General features: G+C 47.1%; 1 protein-coding gene across 1 annotated transcript in view; it reads left to right on the forward strand.

Annotated features, from left to right (window-relative positions):
• LOC147692773 (haloacid dehalogenase-like hydrolase domain-containing 5) overlaps nucleotides 1-20,245 on the forward strand; it is a 103,250-nt gene that overhangs the window by 10,169 nt on the left and 72,836 nt on the right. The gene's annotated exons all lie outside the window — the stretch shown is intronic.

Here is a 20,245-nt window from a genome sequence, read left to right on the forward strand (position 1 = left end):
GTTAAATTGTGCTTTCACACGGGCTGCACAGGCTCCCTGGTGTTCTTCTGCAGTCTGTTGCACAAAGAGCTCCCATAACCAATCCAGACTCTGTTCTCATACTGTTAACCCGCATGAGAGCTAAACCAGTATTGGATGGAGCAGGTTGGCTGAACACTCCTTCAGGCCCTGGAGGCATATGCTTGCTCTCCACCCAGCTGTCTAAGACAGTTTGGTTTGGAGAGCTTCAAAGTGCACATGTCAGGCTGGCCATCATCGTAAGGCTGATGAGGAGAAATGGCATGTTTTAATATATATACATTTGGGCTGTACGAGTTTTACAGATGTGCGCATTTTTAACCCGTTTTTCTCTGTACTACTATGCATAGATATTTGTCAGTTTCTGATGTCAAGTACTACCACTGTGCATGGACCATTCTCTGTTTCTGAGGTACTAAGTCCTGGCAACTAATGTTCTTTGTTTTGTGTTGTATAAAAATATGATATTATGTTTAAAATAAATAAGACGCTGGCCAAACTTACATGCACACTTTGGAGTGTCTCGCCAGCCACTGCTACAGTCCTTCATGCTGCCATCCTTTCATTGCCATTTTATTGTTCACGCTTCCAAACGGCTGTCAGCGGACGGGGGAGGGGGGGGGGCAACGCTCTCCTGTACTCATGAAGAAACCCGGATACGGCATTGTGGGGTAGGTCCTCCGCTGAGTGGGCGCGAGACAAACGACACCCGTTACTTTAACATGTGCATTTCATGCCGCGAATCGATTGGGCCAGTCATGATTACATTTTAGATTGGCTACAGCACTAACGGATACTACACCCTTCTGGTGCAACAATATGGTGAAACCAGGTTAATACACCATATTACCACCGATTTCAGTGTATCTACAACACTTGTTCATCAGGTCCTCAAGCATTGCCTCCCAATCCACTTGATGGACAGGCAAGAAACATGTTGACCAAAGTAATTTGAGCGCAACTATCTGCAACATTATTGCATATTCACCACACTGTTTTTTAATCCAGGTGGGAGGCAGGACCATTAAAATGAGTCTTCCTGGTTCTTCCAATTCCCTGTTTTAACCCACAAGGTTTACTTGAACCTACACTTATGCACTTTTACACTTCTAGGGCCTTTTACAGCCACTGCACCATACTGCAAGGAACAAAAGATCTCCGCCAGAAAGCCCCTACATAGGGTGCCATCGGGTATTGCAGCGCTGACCCGACGAGGAGCATGCCCGATGATGAAGCATGGCGCCCAGAGGGCTGGGTGTGTGAGGGCCCTCATTCCGAAAGGAAGGATTCCTCGTCCTTCCTCTCGTTAGCCACCATAGGATCCCGCTTACCCTTCTCCACCTTTACTTTCCCCTCAGGAATTGCATACTCAATTGTTTGTTACTCATGAAGAAACCACCACTGTTCGCAAGACCCCATCAGAATTTTGAGTTGTGCCTACTGTTAGTGAATGCTTTGTTTACTTACCAGTAATCTTAATTACTCCAAGTTCGAGTCTTCCTCGTAAAAGTCCTTACTGGGTGAGACGGAGGTATCTCGGCAGAAATGGTTATACCATAGCTTTTTGTAATGGAAAAAAAAACCGCAATGGCTAACTTCCTCTTCCTGTTACTAACATAAATAGCAGAAGTCGCCACCATACCTTCCTGTAAATACCCAGCAAAAATATACCACAACAACCTTTCTGAGTGCCTCTTCCCACGCTCAACGCAGGAGTGTGACAAGGAAGACCCCAACTGGGAGTAATGAAGATTACTGGTAATTAACCAAAGCATACCCCACTCATCTGTCTTCTTCTTCCTAGTCCTTACTGGGTGAGAAAGTACCCAAGTAAGAGGCAGACAGAAACCCCATGCATTGTCTTTAACAATATATTCAGACATGTTATTAACTCTTACCAGTACCTTTTAAACGGAAACCGCTGACGCCTCATCTCCTACCTGCGGAATGATCATGTGTTGGAGGAAGAGCAAATAGGGGGGCATGCAAATATCTGTTATGGAAGCTCCCTTTAACAGAGCCCAAGAAGCTGCCACGGCTCTCGATGACCTCCCCAGGACTGGGTCAGTTCTCATATGCCAGGATAATTGTTTGCTTTATCCATCTACTCTGAGTAGGCAATGACGGCTGCAACCCATAGCCAGCCAAACCAAACTTGACAAAGATTTTTTTTTTCTAAAAGATGCCATTCTTGTCAAATACACAGATAACACCCTAGGCAAATCAGGTGAATGCAAGTTCACTTCTGACTGAGTAGATGGGCTAGGATAATAAAAACTAGGCCTTGAGAAGCATGGAAGTCCATTGGAAAGTTAGGGACCAACGACATTTTCACTTTCAATATAACCTTGTCTGCAAAAAAAAGGAATAAAGGGGTCAAAAGGTGCACCAAACTTTGCAATTCTTCTCCCCAAACAAATTGCGACTGGGAAAAGAACTTTATAGGGTAACAACTTCAGCTACACTGATTCCAATGACTCAAAGGAAGCTAGATGAAAGGCACTTATAATCAGTGGAAGATCTCAAGAAGGAACTGGACAATGGATCACAGGGCACTTCAGAAAATATCCTCTTAATAACTTGGATATCAGAGGATGTAACTGCTCAACTTATGTTTTCCTATGGGCTTAAATAGCTGCCTTTTGCCTAAACAATGTTGAAACTGCAAGCCCCAAAGTGAATCCACCCTGAATGAATTCAAGAATTCTCACTGGGTCACTGTTGGACTTGGCCCTTATGGCAGGTTCACCCCTAATCTTTTTGCTTTTAATCTGTGATATGCGTGGATGATTTTCTGGCCTGTGCGCACTTTTTCTCTGTGTCCCAGAGTAAAGTGCGTGCATGTAGTGAGGCTGGCCTGCTCTGCCATAGGGATGCATGGGGAATGTCTGTGTCCCTAGTAATTCCTGATGTGTGGGGAGTGCATGCTCGAATTTGGTATGTGCGTGTTCGTGGGAATGAATGCTTCGCAATGATGTATGTTGCGTGAGTGTGGCATGTGTAGAAATGTCATTTCTAGGACTTGGCATATTACTGTAAAATATGCCTGCAGTGTGATTGGCTGGAGCTGGCTGGTGAGCCTGGCTCCAGGAAGGCTGGATGGGTCTGCCCGGTGGTGAGTGTGAGATCAGCATGCTTGATGGCTTGGGAGGAGTGCACCTGGTCCCTGATGGGCCTGGACTTTCCCCGGACAATGCTGGCTCCACCCCCTGTAGTGCGACTGATGGCCCTAGCCCTGCCAGTGAATAGAGAGGGTGGTTGGGGTAAACAGAGTACTTCAGAACCAGCTGCGACTGGTTTTCCCCCCACCCTGCACCCTTGAGACAAAGGGGTTTTCCTGTATAAGAAGGGGCTGTGTCCCCATACAATTTGTCCTGTTCTTGGTTCTGCCTAGGATCTTGCCAGAGGGGGCTGCTGCTGCTGCTGCAGGGGCCAAGAGGACCGCCACTTGGCTGTCTTCCTGCTTGGAGACCCAGTGTGCTGGCTCTGGCCCTGCCTTGCCCCTCTGCCTGCCTCCAGACTCTGCTGGAGCTTTCCTGTGCCTGGAGGCACCCTGATTTTGATTTGTAGCGCCAGAAGCGCTTCCCTGGTGCCCCAGCGCTCAATAGCGCTTTGCTTGTCTTTCCAGCGCTGAGCGCGCTGATCCTGTGCTCCCAGAGCGCTTGGGAGCGCTTTATCGATATTGCCGGTGCCTACCCGGCATTGGAGTCGACTTTGCCGATTTTTGGGCATAGCGAGTGCCACCTCGCTTTATTTTAATTCGAGGCCGGTGCCACCCGGCATTGCCCCGTGGTCTGTATTCATTTTTGAGCCGGTGCCCACCCGGCATTGCCCAGGAAATCACCGCCGCAGCCCGAGAGCACTGAGAGCTGTTGCCGGGCCGCCGCGCTGCCTGCAGCGACCCGGAAGTCCCGCCCCCTGACCCCCAGGGCCGCGCTGCCATTGGCGGCCCCGGCGGAAGTCAGGCGGAGGGAAAGGAGACGAGGCCAGGCGGAGCGCGAGAGGAGCAGCCGGCTCCCGTGTCCGCGAGGCTCCCGAGTGAGGAGAGGAGCCCCGCGCTGCTGCCGCCGAGGAGACGCCTCCAGCCAGCAGACACCCGGTGAGTGCCTGAAAAGGGAGAGGGGCGTCGGGACACATTGCCGGTGTCCGCCCCTCCCCCGTAGCGCGAACTCGCACTCGTGAAGATTAGGAGCCCCGAGGCTCCAGGGGCATTGATAGATTCCTGAGTCCCCCGTGAGGGACTCCAGCGATCGTGGGCATAAGAGTAAAGAGCCTGCGAGGCTCTGGTGGCATTTTAAATCTTTAGAGCCCTGAGAGAGGCTCCAGAGGCCACAGTTGTTGCCGAGCCCGGAGAGGCTCCCGCCCCCATCGAGTGAGAGCCCTGAGAGAGGCTCTGGGGGCATTTTCATTGATTTAGAGCGCGGAGCTCTAGATTGGCGCATTTTGCTTGTGAGCCCCTGAGAGGCTCCTTGCCCACCTTTGTTCTTGAGCCCTCCTGGCTCCAACGTTGCTCAGTCCTATTTAACAACTGTCCAGCACTTAGTGGACAGTTGCCACGTTTAGGTTTGTGTGCTGTGCTGCCTGCGCAGCTTCCCTGACATTGAGACTCAGGGCATTCCGCCCCTTTCGAGGCCAGTTGGCCTGAGGGACACTTTTGAGTGTTGTGCTTTGTGCACCCCGCACATTGTAATTTCTTGTTATGTAATTCTTGCGCATGTGTTCTAACCTGTACCTTTTCTAAAAGTGACCTGATTAGGTATTCTTATGGTTATCCCCTTTTGCTAAATGTGACCTGCAGAGAGGATTGTTTGTTTATCCATTATGCTGAATGTGACCTGCATAGTGAATTGTTGATTCCGCTTACCTTTTCTAAACGTGACCTGATTAGGTATTCTTAGGGTTATCCCCTTTTGCTAAATGTGACCTGCATAGAGGATTGCTGATGTTGCATTTTATGTTTAGGTTTCCCTCCCTTTGCTAAGAGTGAACTGCTTAGGTGTTGGTATTCCTTCCTTAGGTCCTAGTTACCTGCGTGATTTACCTACAGTGTGTTAGGGTTGCGTAGGAGGTCCTTACTGTTCCAGTGATTACTGGATGTGTGTTGCATTTATAATTTTGGTGCTAATCATTCTATGTTTACGACATAAGTGTATATCTACCAGTATTATTTTCTAACAAGTGCCTACCTCTGACAGTGGTCCATGTGGCCCTGTCCTGTACATAATTCCCCTTGTAAATTCTGCCCGTGCCTCTGGCACATTGTACAGTTTGCGTGTGTTATCTAATGTGTTTTGTTTATTATAATACAAAGGCTATTTTTTATATAACCTTGTGTGGAGTCTTTTCTTTGTGGTGGGCCTTGGGTGTTGTTGCTGGGGTGCGTGCGCAAATACTTAACTCATACCGCCTCCAAGTTTAGCCTAGACTGCTCGCGCCACGCTACCTAGAGGGCGAGTGGGGGTTGCCTTGGTGTGTGACTCCCTTGCCCTGACTTTAGGAATGGCGATCCCTGACTGACCTCGACGCGAGTCTTGGCCGGCCAGGGTCCCGTTTCTAACATTGGCGGCAAGCGGTGAGGATAAGGATTTGTGTTTGCGCTGTACCACAGTGGCGACAGGCCACACTTCAAAGCTCTGCATTTTTTAGATAACCGCATTTTGGGGATTATTGTTTTTAGGTGAAGTTCAGTTTTGCTTCTCCTGAAAGGTGTCATTTGTATTTTGTCCAGTACCTTGTTCCCCGCCCTGCTCCCAGAGTTTGGTACCTGTGTCGCTAGTGGTCAGGTTGAGAGAATCAGGGGTGGTAGAAACTGCCTTACCAGTCCGAGGGGAGGGTTGTGTGTGAATGAGTGTGTGCTACGCTGGACAGTGGAGTGCAAGTTCTGAGATAGGAATCTTGCTGAATTTTGTGGTTGTATTCTCCTGTTTAGCTCAGACCCCCAGGTTCCCTGTGTCAAACTTTTCCCGAGAACGTCCGTCAAAATGGAGCCAGTTTTTGATCTCTGTAGTCTGTTTAGGTACAGTAGATTAGAGCTGGTCAGATTCTGCGAAAAGGGAGGCATAGAGGTGAGTGAGTTGGTTACTCAGTCCCAGCTTAGGGACAGCCTGATCATGTGGCAAAAGGGTCAGTGGGAGCTCGAGCACAGTGAGAGAGATAGGGCCCGGGCCGCACGCCATGAGGGTGGTGAGTCTGTGGGGAGCCCTGAAGATTCTGTTGATGAATGTGAGTTGGATGGTGATGACGGTGGATGGATGTCAGCAGAGAGTGTTGACCCCATAGATAGGGAGTCCCTTGCTGGGTCCAGTGTCAGTACCAGCGCCCCGTCCCTTTCCCTGTCCCCAGAGGAGTGGTTGGATAGGAAGGAAGAGAGGGAACATCAGCTAGCGATGGAACAGCTCAGGTTGGAGCTTGCCAAGCTAGAGGCTGAGAGGGCCTTGTTCAGGGAGAAGGTAGCCCAAGAGAGTAGGTTACCCCCTGAGTGCATGTGTAATTGTCTGGATTCCCCAGGGAGGGTGGAGTCCAGTGGTGGCAGCTTTTTAAGTGTTGGTGTTGACAGTCCCACTCCCAGTTCCCCGAGTATGTTGCCTGTTTCCCCCGCAGAAGAGTTTGGGTTGAAGTTCAGGAGACTTAGGAAACTGCCTCATCAGTCTTGGGAAGACTTTGAGGATGAGTGTTGTGGAGCACTGGTTGATTGGGAGAAGGCTCACGTGAACGACAAGTCTGGCGGATTGTTTTGCATGGTTGTCACAGAGCACCTGCTCAGTTATTGTGTGCCAGAGTTGCGCCAGCACCTGTTGAAGTTTGGATCATTTAGTGCATGTGAGCTTGCAGCGGAAGCCGACCGATGGGAGGGTGCAAGAGGTTCCTTAGCGCCGCTAGTGAGTGATTCCAATAATAGTGGGTCAGGTTTTCTCCAACCCAGCGTGGTGGAGGAGGGTGAGAGTAGCCCAGCTAGGTCTCAGTATAGTGAGGAGGGTGTAGGGGCTTGCTGTCTGTCTCAGTGGAGCGGCAGTAAGTGTGAGACCGAGAGTCCCCAGATGCCCGAAGCCCTGCCTCAGAGCCTGGATGGTTTCTTTAGGGAACACCAGGGTGGGGACCTATGCTTACCTGTTAGTCCACTTGAGGGAGATCTCCTAGTGTGTGGGGGACCTGGAGCATCTGTGAGCGAAGCTTCTGTAGTTTTGGAGTCTGGCAGTACTGCTCCAGTGGGGAGAGTACAGAGGTCCAGTGAGATGAGTGATTTGGGAGTGACCTGTGAGTCCTCAGAAGTCCTGGAGTGCCAGGCAGTGATTCCACCAAAGGTTCTAGACCGGAGTTTGGAGGTCCAGGCTCAGGGTTTGCCTGACCTGAAGGGTGGGAGTACTGTAACCAGTATCCTAACCAGTTCTTTCTCCAGAGGTACCGCCCCGGTTGGGAGGGAGCAGGACTCTGGAAGGGGGTGCAGAGGGTGGGAAAGCCCGCCTCTGACCCCGATACCACCTGAGGGGTTAAACCCTAGGTTGGGAGAGTGGTGTTTAGAGGGTACCCCTCGCAGGAGGCGGAGGAACCCTAGGAGAAGAGGTAAGGGGAGGAGAGCCTTCCCTGAGACTCCTGGTCCACCTAAGGTTGTAGACCCTAGGCTGGAGAACCAGTGGCAGTCTAGCCCTGTCTTGCAGACAGGAAGAGTGGAGCATGGCTGTTATGTGCCAGGGGTTACTACCCCCCACTTGGTGAGTTGGCAGGAACCAGTGGCACCTGGGTGGCCTAGGGCCTGGTCCTCGCCGAGGGCAGCTGGAGAGTACCAGTGGGGTAATCCAGTGAGTCCCTACAGTAGCTTTAGAAAGAACCCTAGGGGTTCACAGTGGCGTAAAACAGGAGGGTGTCCCTGCAGTTGCGGGCCCGCGTCCGTGTTTTATCGCCCCAAGCAGGTAAGTCCATCACGGTGGTGATTGGTCTGCCCTGCGTTTTGGCTGGTAGGGGGTTGTGTTGGACTTGGCCCTTATGGCAGGTTCACCCCTAATCTTTTTGCTTTTAATCTGTGATATGCGTGGATGATTTTCTGGCCTGTGCGCACTTTTTCTCTGTGTCCCAGAGTAAAGTGCGTGCATGTAGTGAGGCTGGCCTGCTCTGCCATAGGGATGCATGGGGAATGTCTGTGTCCCTAGTAATTCCTGATGTGTGGGGAGTGCATGCTCGAATTTGGTATGTGCGTGTTCGTGGGAATGAATGCTTCCCAATGATGTATGTTGCGTGAGTGTGGCATGTGTAGAAATGTCATTTCTAGGACTTGGCATATTACTGTAAAATATGCCTGCAGTGTGATTGGCTGGAGCTGGCTGGTGAGCCTGGCTCCAGGAAGGCTGGATGGGTCTGCCCGGTGGTGAGTGTGAGATCAGCATGCTTGATGGCTTGGGAGGAGTGCACCTGGTCCCTGATGGGCCTGGACTTTCCCCGGACAATGCTGGCTCCACCCCCTGTAGTGCGACTGATGGCCCTAGCCCTGCCAGTGAATAGAGAGGGTGGTTGGGGTAAACAGAGTACATCAGAACCAGCTGCGACTGGTTTCCCCCCCCACCCTGCACCCTTGAGACAAAGGGGTTTTCCTGTATAAGAAGGGGCTGTGTCCCCATACAATTTGTCCTGTTCTTGGTTCTGCCTAGGATCTTGCCAGAGGGGGCTGCTGCTGCTGCTGCAGGGGCCAAGAGGACCGCCACTTGGCTGTCTTCCTGCTTGGAGACCCAGTGTGCTGGCTCTGGCCCTGCCTTGCCCCTCTGCCTGCCTCCAGACTCTGCTGGAGCTTTCCTGTGCCTGGAGGCACCCTGATTTTGATTTGTAGCGCCAGGAGCGCTTCCCTGGTGCCCCAGCGCTCAATAGCGCTTTGCTTGTCTTTCCAGCGCTGAGCGCGCTGATCCTGTGCTCCCAGAGCGCTTGGGAGCGCTTTATCGATATTGCCGGTGCCTACCCGGCATTGGAGTCGACTTTGCCGATTTTTGGGCATAGTGAGTGCCACCTCGCTTTATTTTAATTCGAGGCCGGTGCCACCCGGCATTGCCCCGTGGTCTGTATTCATTTTTGAGCCGGTGCCCACCCGGCATTGCCCAGGAAATCACCGCCGCAGCCCGAGAGCACTGAGAGCTGTTGCCGGGCCGCCGCGCTGCCTGCAGCGACCCGGAAGTCCCGCCCCCTGACCCCCAGGGCCGCGCTGCCATTGGCGGCCCCGGCGGAAGTCAGGCGGAGGGAAAGGAGACGAGGCCAGGCGGAGCGCGAGAGGAGCAGCCGGCTCCCGTGTCCGCGAGGCTCCCGAGTGAGGAGAGGAGCCCCGCGCTGCTGCCGCCGAGGAGACTCCTCCAGCCAGCAGACACCCGGTGAGTGCCTGAAAAGGGAGAGGGGCGTCGGGACACATTGCCGGTGTCCGCCCCTCCCCCGTAGCGCGAACTCGCGCTCGTGAAGATTAGGAGCCCCGAGGCTCCAGGGGCATTGATAGATTCCTGAGTCCCCCGTGAGGGACTCCAGCGATCGTGGGCATAAGAGTAAAGAGCCTGCGAGGCTCTGGTGGCATTTTAAATCTTTAGAGCCCTGAGAGAGGCTCCAGAGGCCACAGTTGTTGCCGAGCCCGGCGAGGCTCCCGCCCCCATCGAGTGAGAGCCCTGAGAGAGGCTCTGGGGGCATTTTCATTGATTTAGAGCGCGGAGCTCTAGATTGGCGCATTTTGCTTGTGAGCCCCTGAGAGGCTCCTTGCCCACCTTTGTTCTTGAGCCCTCCTGGCTCCAACGTTGCTCAGTCCTATTTAACAACTGTCCAGCACTTAGTGGACAGTTGCCACGTTTAGGTTTGTGTGCTGTGCTGCCTGCGCAGCTTCCCTGACATTGAGACTCAGGGCATTCCGCCCCTTTCGAGGCCAGTTGGCCTGAGGGACACTTTTGAGTGTTGTGCTTTGTGCACCCCGCACATTGTAATTTCTTGTTATGTAATTCTTGCGCATGTGTTCTAACCTGTACCTTTTCTAAAAGTGACCTGATTAGGTATTCTTATGGTTATCCCCTTTTGCTAAATGTGACCTGCAGAGAGGATTGTTTATGTTTATCCATTATGCTGAATGTGACCTGCATAGTGAATTGTTGATTCCGCTTACCTTTTCTAAACGTGACCTGATTAGGTATTCTTAGGGTTATCCCCTTTTGCTAAATGTGACCTGCATAGAGGATTGCTGATGTTGCATTTTATGTTTAGGTTTCCCTCCCTTTGCTAAGAGTGAACTGCTTAGGTGTTGGTATTCCTTCCTTAGGTCCTAGTTACCTGCGTGATTTACCTACAGTGTGTTAGGGTTGCGTAGGAGGTCCTTACTGTTCCAGTGATTACTGGATGTGTGTTGCATTTATAATTTTGGTGCTAATCATTCTATGTTTACGACATAAGTGTATATCTACCAGTATTATTTTCTAACAAGTGCCTACCTCTGACAGTGGTCCATGTGGCCCTGTCCTGTACATAATTCCCCTTGTAAATTCTGCCCGTGCCTCTGGCACATTGTACAGTTTGCGTGTGTTATCTAATGTGTTTTGTTTATTATAATACAAAGGCTATTTTTTATATAACCTTGTGTGGAGTCTTTTCTTTGTGGTGGGCCTTGGGTGTTGTTGCTGGGGTGCGTGCGCAAATACTTAACTCATACCGCCTCCAAGTTTAGCCTAGACTGCTCGCGCCACGCTACCTAGAGGGCGAGTGGGGGTTGCCTTGGTGTGTGACTCCCTTGCCCTGACTTTAGGAATGGCGATCCCTGACTGACCTCGACGCGAGTCTTGGCCGGCCAGGGTCCCGTTTCTAACAGTCACCATCACTCGGAGATGAGGATTTCGAGGTACACCATGTAGAGAACAATCTCCAATGTCTAGCATAAAGTTTAAGGGTAGCTGGCTGTCTAGAATGCTGGATTGAAACATTCATCTCTTCTGAAAAAGCTTTAACCTCTTAAGCTCCAATTCCCCAGGTGCAGTCTCTCCAGAGATGCTCTGTTTGAGGATCTGTGCTGACTGAGTTGAAGACTCCAGAGGAAACATTGAGTACGATGCTAGCTATAAGAGCAGGGCTAACCCATTTCTTCTGGGCTAGAACGGAAATCCCCTATAGAATCTGATCCAATCTGATATTAAATATCTGATTCTCCTGGGGAATGGGTGGGAAGACCTAGAGAACCCTCTCTCGGCTGCTGAACTGAGAATGTATTCACTGTCTACACCCTTGGACCTGGAAACAGACAATACAAATTGGGTACCCGACAATTCTCCTAGTGGCAAAGAGATCCAGCCAAGGGGTCCCTAATCTGTGTAATAACTGTTGGAAATCCCTTGAACGCTGAACCATTCAGGTTGATAATGGGAAAAGTCAACTCTGACTGTCCACTAGCAAGTTCTCCCTCCCCTGAAAGGTTTACTGCTTGAAGAGAAAGAAGAAGCTGCTCCTCCCAAATGATCTGAGTTAACTGCTTCCCTTAATGCTGAAGATGGCACATGATCCTTCCACGCACACATCAACATCCTCTTACACCATGCAACTCGTTCTCTCCCTCTTGGACAAGACCCTCAACACAAGAAAAAAGTTTGCCGCCCGCATGACTAAGGGCCAGATGTATCAAAGGGTTTTACCCATTCTGTGTCTATGGGAAAATGTGTTCATACATATGGCCCTTAATTCACTAAATGAATGAAAGCCAACTGCTTTAAGCTGAACACCAACAAGGCCGAAGTAGTGGTCTTCGGCAAGAGCACCTCATCATGGGACTCCAACGGCTTGCTAGCCGAACTCTGACCCGCAGCCATGCTGGGAACCTCACCATAATCAACAGCAAACTGGACATGACAGCACAAGTCAACACTCTTACTGCATTCTGGTTCCACACCTGAAGATGCAAAGGAAAATCTTCAACTGGCTCCCAAGCAACAATACAAAAACAGTCACTCCTGCCGTAGTCTCCACCAAGCTCGGCTAAGAACACTCTCAAAGCTGAGGATCAACAATCCACTCCAGAACTTGGCAGCCAGACTTATCTTAATCTTTCACAAACAACTCTCATCACGTCCCACGCCTCCTCCTCTCTTGAATTCTTCAAGAAGCTGGCTTTTGAATTATATAACCTATCTTGGGCAGGTTTAGGAATACAGACCTGCGCAGGTCCAGGATACTCTTGCGGGTGATGATGCCCTTTACAAATACACAACAATCAAACCAGGATTAGACCACCTATGTCTGTGAAAGGTCTCCAAACAAAAGATACAAGTGGCAACTTTTGGTGCTAATCAAAGGAATACTTCGAAAAGACTTGGTTCAGGGTTCCAGGAAAGACTAGGCAAGACTAATGGGTTTACTCCTGCAGTAAAGGTTAAACTCTATTGGTTACCAACAGAACATAAGGCACCCAATTTCCCATATAGGGTTTAAATCTTATTTCTTGAAGAATTTTTTAGATAAATGCTTACAGGTGATAATACATCCTGTGGATGCAACATTGTGGATTTTGTCAATAGTACTGGTATACAAGAAGTCTAGTCAGTTGCACCTGTCCCTAGATCTTGTAAATCTGAAGGGTTCAGTTTGGGTTGAGGGGTCCCCTCTACCAAGGATTGAGGATTTGATCACCATGACGGAGCAGTCAAGTTGGTTTAACTAATTGCGCTTAGGGGTAGGGTATCGGGTGGGAAGTTCTGCAGAATGATTTTTTTTGACTGTCATCAGTGACTGCTTTCCGAAGAATAATGTCAAAATTTAGGGACCATTTCATTAGTGTTCCAGGGTGACCTTCTAATATATTCTAGTGCTGAAAATAAGCATGATAAACAATTTAAAGTGTTTTATTGGCCATGAAGGAGAAACTCGTCCAATTAAGAAGTGAAAAGTGTGTCTTTTAAAATAGAAGAAATGGAGTATTTGGATAATGTTCTAACTTAAGAAGGTTTAAAAGCAAAGCTTAGTAGAAATAATACTTTAGGCACCCGCACCTGATAATAAGCAACAGGCACTTTCTCTTCTTGCCATATGCTTATTTTATACTAAATTTCTAAATAACAAAAAAAGCAGGATGTTTTAGGGCACTGCTGGAAAAAAAGACCAGTTTTAGTGGCGTGAATGCTCTTTTCACTATCACACCTGCTTAAGCCAGGAACACACTTCCAAAAATTGGGCATCTTCTCACTAAGTTTCAGAAGGCAATTAAAAACTCACCTATTCTCCCACCGATTAACTTTGGCTGGAAAACATATTTTTGATAGTGTTAATTATGTGCCTGGTTTCTTCTTTACTTCTGTGGAATCTCATACTACATAGGAAATTTGTTAAGGGCTCTGGCCTTCTGTGTTCTGGGCAATGGGTGAAATCATTTGTTTTGAGCACTTCTCTGCACATCCTTTCCTTTTAACTCCCACTAAGGGGACTCATTGTGATGTCCGCTTGGAATGATGGAGGGCAAAATGTATTGAGCAGTGACCGGATGCATTGCAACTCTCCTGCAACCCCCTCCCCCCCCCCCCCCCCCCCACACAAACACACACACACACACACTTCATCTCTGACCATGTACTACACACACATCAGTCACAGTTTTCAGATCTATTTTAAAACTGTATCTTACGGGAGCCTAATGTTTCTCTGCCACTGCCAAAGGCGTCTGTTACGTTTGCATCTAAGAGATCGCATACAAGGTAGAATTGCCCTTGAGTATTTTTTCAATGCAAAAAGTACATCCTGAAAACATCACCCCTCCTAATTCAATCGGGGCCCAACTATCAATAATGCAGTAGGTGCAGTGGTACCAGTTCCCTGGGATGAATGAGGGGCCTTCTGTAATCCAATTATGGTTGTATTACCGAGAAGCAGGGGTTATTTTACCTGCATGCATTTGGCTTACAGTACCCTTGCTTTACCTCCGCATTTCAGTACTTGGTGCCCGACTTGTAATCACGGGGCAAATTTTATTTTAAATGTTTTATTATTCGTTTTCTCTTGTTTTTTTGTGTGCAGTTTTTGCATGTGCACGCTTATTTTATTCTATACAATAGTTTACAAAATTTCTAATGAAAGAAAGGTGCTTGACACTGAAAAATGCAGTGGCTTCAAGACTGGATTATTGAATTGTATGAAAAGCCTTTTTTTATTGATTTTACTAGTATGCAGTATGTTTGGATTGTATAACTGCAGCATTATTCATCCACGGCCATGGCCTTTGATTCCAACTTGTGGTAGTAGAACACCATCGATGCTAGTGTTATTTTCCTCCTGTGCTCAGCTTTTGGTTTTCCCATTGTTCATGACGAGCTCAGCTCGTCATGAGTGTATGGAGGTGTACATCAGCTCGTCATGAGCGTCGAAGGAGTTAATATACTGTAATGTAGTGTCTTGAAAAAATGGCTATTTGTTTTATTTAGTCATCAAGGTTGTCCTACACTTTAAAGAACATGAATATGATAAAATGCCAACACTGCAGTTCTAAATCGTCACTATCTTAATATTTGGATTTCAAGTTCCCCCAACAGTGGTAATTGTCAGTACCCTACATTTGCACTGGGATCTAAAGGTGTTGCTGCCCATCTCAGTTTTGGGGTTCCATTCTGTGTTTCCTGCATTCTTGATATCACATTTCGCAAGCTCCCCCCCCCCCCCCAACACCCCTGCCACTCCGCCTACACACATTTGACAAAGTGAAATAGTTAATTCTCCTTGTTAACTAGTATCACAGCCTTCTTCGTTAGTGACATTTATTGTGTAGATCCAGACTCAATGCAAAGACCATGAAGAAAATAGCCCACATTCATATCGGACAGGCAAAATGTCTTCATAATTTTGGGATGCCTGCCGGATCGTTTTAGAGCCATTAATATGACAAATAGGGTATCGATGGCAAGGAACCAAATATGTGGAAGGATCGCAGTTCTCATTTTGGTAGATCAGGTAAGAAATAGTTGTCTAAAATACTGTAGATCTTTAGTAGGAAGATGCAGTCACATCTGGTTTAGTCCTTTTAACATGTCAGTCACGTAGTGGTTGATAGAGGCCACCATGATCTTTCTCATGGCTACCTTGTTTAATCATTTTTGTACACCTGAACCGCAATAGGTCAGTATGGGTAGAGTCATTGCAGTAAATAGACAGGAATTTCAGAACCTTCTGTTTAGAAGAGGTCTTCAGTTGGCCTCCGTTGTCGTCACAAGTATCCTACCTGTAAAACTGGACATGGGTAGGAGCTGTGTGTTAAATAAGGGCCTGAAATATTTCCCATGTCTTCCCAATTGACACTGTCCTCTACGGAAAATATAGATTCCCCTAAGAAACGTGCCCACTTTCTAGGTTTACCATCTATGCTTTTCCTGCAGCAGATATGCTGAGGGGCTTGGAGTCGTGCCAAGGGGTCAATCCTGGATGACGTTTGAGGATTCAGCGGCAAATAGTATGTTACTACTTTTGCTACCCCGAGGATTGTGGTCCGTTGAGGTCGCGAGTCTAAAGTGGCACTAAAAGTCAGGACAGCTCATGAAAAACAAATGCCACAGCAACTGGTGGTGGGCAGTGCAAGGCTGAACTTGCAAGGCTTATGAGCTGGCATTTTTAAAGAAGTGAGACTGCACTATTGATAAAGTTGAGAATAAGCTAAACTCCTGCTTGAACATTGGGACTTTCACTGAAGAATTGCAGGACTTTAGAATGGGTAGGTTGCCCTCATCTTCCCTAAATAATAATCAGCCTGCGGTTTTAGTATGCAGTCGTGGCAAGGAGCCTGATTGTCTTTTTAGGAACAGACTAACTCTGGAGGGGGTAGTAGAGGTGTGTGTGTGTGTGTGTGTGGGTGTGGTAGTGTGGGAAGTTCGTTATGGCTAGCAAGATGGCTATGCGGATTGCCTTCACCCCACGACTGGCTCATTATGAAACTGGGGATGTTGAGAGGATGGCACACAGGTGGCACGGATGGCCATAGCATTAAAGGGTGTGGCTGATTTCCTGGTGGCCGCCAACGTCTTTGGTGTGGAGGAGAGGGGGAGGATAGTCTGCTTATAAAGCAAAGCAATTGGACTAAATTCAGACTCTGACTCTGTAGGAATTTACAGTGGCAGCTCTGAATTAGAGGGGAGGTGGTTAACAGCTGACATTGAGTAGGTGAACCCTGAGTACGCTCTAGTTAGCAAATCATCTCATTTCTAGTAAATACACATTCGCATATGCTGTGCGACATAATTGCTGCCTGGGGTGGGATTTACCCCTGCAATAATGGCGTAGCCATGCCAACTGATTGTAAACACTGCAGAGCCTACTGTGTGCCATCTTGGCAGTCTTTCTCCATCTCTCTCTTCTCTTGCTGTCTCTTTATCTACTGTATCTCCCCTCCCTCTCTCTCTGCCCTACATTCCATGCAACCAGCAGAGCAGCAAACAAGAGTGTGGGTGACGAGGGGGGCCTTCTTCCCAATTAATTGTGCTAGAAATAGACGACAAGCCTGAATGTACATTTGTCTGTAAAACTTCCCATGCTTTTCCACAACAGTTACGTAAAGTGCCTCTTTTTTCTGGCAGTCACTGTAGAGTGAGTGATGGTTGCGTGCAGATGGAGTCCACTGTACTGCTGTTCCTGTCTGATCGGATTTGGTGCACGCTGTTTGACATAGCGAGGAAACCTACTCCTTTACTGCTATCCCTCTCTAATCATCTCAATCCCGTATCTTTCTTGAGCTATAAACTTGGGGAGCGTCTTTGAGGTTTTTTGCTCCACTCTTCTATGTATATATTACCTTACTTAACCCCTTCCACACTCATGACGAGCTGGGCTCGTCATGGTGTAGCCTCCTCGTACACTCATGACGAGCCCAGCTCGTCATGAAACAATGTAAAACAACAAATTTCAGCACAGATGGGGAAAACGCATAGCAGCCATGGAGTTAAAAGTCTGTTATGTGCAAGTGGACGTCAGTTAGGTCGCTGGAGGTAGCCAATTGGAGATAGCCAGAGAGAGGTAAGCCACACGACCCATGGCTTTTGTTGGGTACCACTGCTCTTGTGACACCTGGTTCCCACGGTCAGCGGGTTATGAGAGAATCCGAAAGTAATTACGGCTTTGCGAGAAGTTTATGTTCTGTTCCTGCACATTGCCATGCCCTCCATCTGCAAATTGAGAACTGATGGAGAGCTGAAGGTAGAATATTGGGTCACTAATGTGACATCACTGGGGATGGGAGAGGGTGTGATGTTGCTTCCTCTAACCCTGCCATTTTGGTAAATTGACATTGAAGGACCGAACACATCTATTTGATTGGTAGTTTCATTAGATCTCATCAGTTGCTTAATGACTAGGTAAATGTGTAATCAGAAAAGAATCTATGGAAACTGCCTACGGTTCTTCCATTGCAGAACATTTTTGTAAAAATTGAGATAATCTGTGGACCAATTACTCTAACTGTACAGTGCTGTCTGTCCAAGCTTAATCTTTTGCCATTGCATTGCTTTGATGGAAGGCGTCATGATGCTGATGCACTTATTAAGAACGATGGTTCCTCATCAAGCTAATAATTCAAGAAATGTTTATTTATCTGTTTACTTAGAACAGATCTCATCTCTCTGGTATAGAAGTGCTTTACAAAAGTAGAAGAGACGCATGAAGTGCAACGGTGGAGCAGAAAACAAAGCAGTAGAGTTGACCACATACTTTTAATTAATTTTGGGGGAAATATATGAAGGGGGCAGGGTGGTCTGTGACAGTAATTGTATTAAGTGTCATGGGAGTTTTGATGAAATGTAGGAGTTTGGTTCCTGAAACAGAAGCATGAGCAATGTAGGGGAAGGCTCCAACCCGCACTCCAAAATCGGAGGATTTTTATTTTTTTATCGTATGCAAAAGTTGTTAATTTATTTAGAAAGTTTGATTTCTTGCTTCAGCAATTACACTCTTAAATTAACCAGTTTATCGTAGGTGCTATTCACATCAATTAATGCTGGCATTCCACTCTCACCAGTACAGTGTGCGCTCATGGGAAGGAAAGTGAGTGTCCTTGACTATTCTGGCAGTAGACCAGGCCAGTATTCCATGACCAACGCTAGGGAGTCTGAACACAGTAAACTCGATATGAAATGAATTCGTACTTGTATAGCACACTTGTACCCTGAGTCATCTTGGCGCTGTACGCATACCGCTGTGGAACCCTTCCTGGCTTTCCCTGTAAAATGCCCACTCCTGGACACCCCCAAGGTGAAGCACATCCCAGCGCTGTTGGGGCCGTTGTGGAGATTAAGCAAACTATTGCCCAGAGTTGCAGAGTGGGACCCATGATTAGAAGAGGTGAGAATTATCAGGGCCGAGGAAATTGAGCACAAGACCCTCCGAGGCAGGAATTGAACCCTGGTCCCGGGCAATACCTCTGCATCAGGGTCTGCCGCTCTAATCATTGAGCCACACTTCTCCACAACATAAGGCACAACACTTTAATATTTTAAAACTATGCAGTAAAAATCGAGGTCATCTGGTAAAAAGCAACTCCATCACAATAAACATGGTAAACAGTATTCTGATTAATTGTGGTTAATGAATATAAATACTATATATTTGTTTGCTCACATAATTGCTCTGAACATCGAGACGTCCTGAACATTAGCACAATCCCAATGAAGTTATTGTAATGAAGTAAGGGCTTGAACAATATTCACTAACCTGTAATATTCTCAATAGTTAACCGTTCGGTATCCGGACACCGTAAAATAGAGGGTGGTACTCCAGCTGGTGACATAAGCACATCATTGTAGGTAAAGGTCTATAGCTAAGTCAATCCAACTGTTGGCAAAGGCAATCGTAAGTCTAAAAAAGCCCCACTTAGTTAACTCATAAAGTTATGACCCATACATCACATATATCATCACATATATTATTATATATAAAAAATACTTAATTTGGACAATCTTTATACAAATTTGGAGATTAAGGGACAGTACAAGCAAAACATAGACCAAGATGGATGGCGGCAAATGAAGTATTTTTGATATGAATGTTTAAAAATAGAAAATATATATTTTTTTAAATCTTTATCGCCAAATAAAATGATACACATTTTGAATAATTTGGCCTTATATGTGTGATGTATGGGTCCTAACTTTATGAGTTAACTAAGTGGGGCTTTTTTAGACTTAAGGTTGCCTTTGCCAACAGTTGGATTGATTGGCTATAGACCTTTACCTACAGTGTTCTCCTCCCTATGTATAGCGAGTCCATTAGATATATAAGGGTCCCCTGTTTCCAAATCAGACATAAGCACATCATGCCATCCTCTTTCCAGCTCTGCCTTTGATTAAAATCAGTCCCTAGTCTTCATATTGGGGAAAAACACGTGTTATACAGCAACTGCTGTGTGCAAATCTCATTCTGTAATTCTACAACTAACAAAGGACCCGAACCGCATTTGCACCCCCGCTTTTTCACACAGCACAACCCAAGATATCCATTTTATCCAATCTGCAAAAAGCCCTACTGTGCAAACCCGCTGGTTCTTTTTATGCAATGTTCTGTCCTTGCTCAGGAACATTTGCCTGGCTCTCTTGTACTGTGTTGAAAAGGTGTGATTATTTCCTTTTTCTGTGTGCTTCATTCTTTAATAATGGAGTCTCTATTTTAAGCAAACGCCTTATAGAGGGAACATGAAGTAACTTGTGGAACTTTAAGCCTAAAGTTATAAATTGATACACTAGCGCAGGGACTCTACCAAGCAGTTATTTTGACAGTGGGATGGCTTGAGATATATAATTTATTTTAAATGTCTTGCATTTCCAAGTATGCAATTTTTAGCACTGCATTTTGAATAGTTGCTCTTGGTTTGAAGGTCCTATCCCTTTTTTTTTTTTTTTTTTTAATACTTGATGAAACTATCATATATTTTTGTATAATGTGTGTAAGTTTGTTCCATATAAAACCATAGCCTCACTATCGACCAAACTGTCCAGATCCTCACTTTTTAAAAATATATATCTTAAAATGCACACTACTATACAGCGGAGAGTTCCATGTTTTTTACAGATACTCCCATGTCTCAACCACCCGCCCTTCACTTACTTTTTTGTAAATTTCCATAATCTATATTGCCAGTGCTGGAAACAACCTGTCAATTGGCGCCACTTGGAGTGGAAGGGTATATTTGTAGTTTTGTTGAAGTAACAGTGGTCATGATATTGTTTGCCGCACTGTTCTAGGAGAAAAGAGTGCTGGTCAGTTGAATTCACATGCATGTTTAAATGCT

Source organism: Lissotriton vulgaris, chromosome 9, assembly GCF_964263255.1.
Source record: "Lissotriton vulgaris chromosome 9, aLisVul1.2, whole genome shotgun sequence".
NCBI classification, from domain to species: Eukaryota; Metazoa; Chordata; class Amphibia; order Caudata; family Salamandridae; genus Lissotriton; species Lissotriton vulgaris.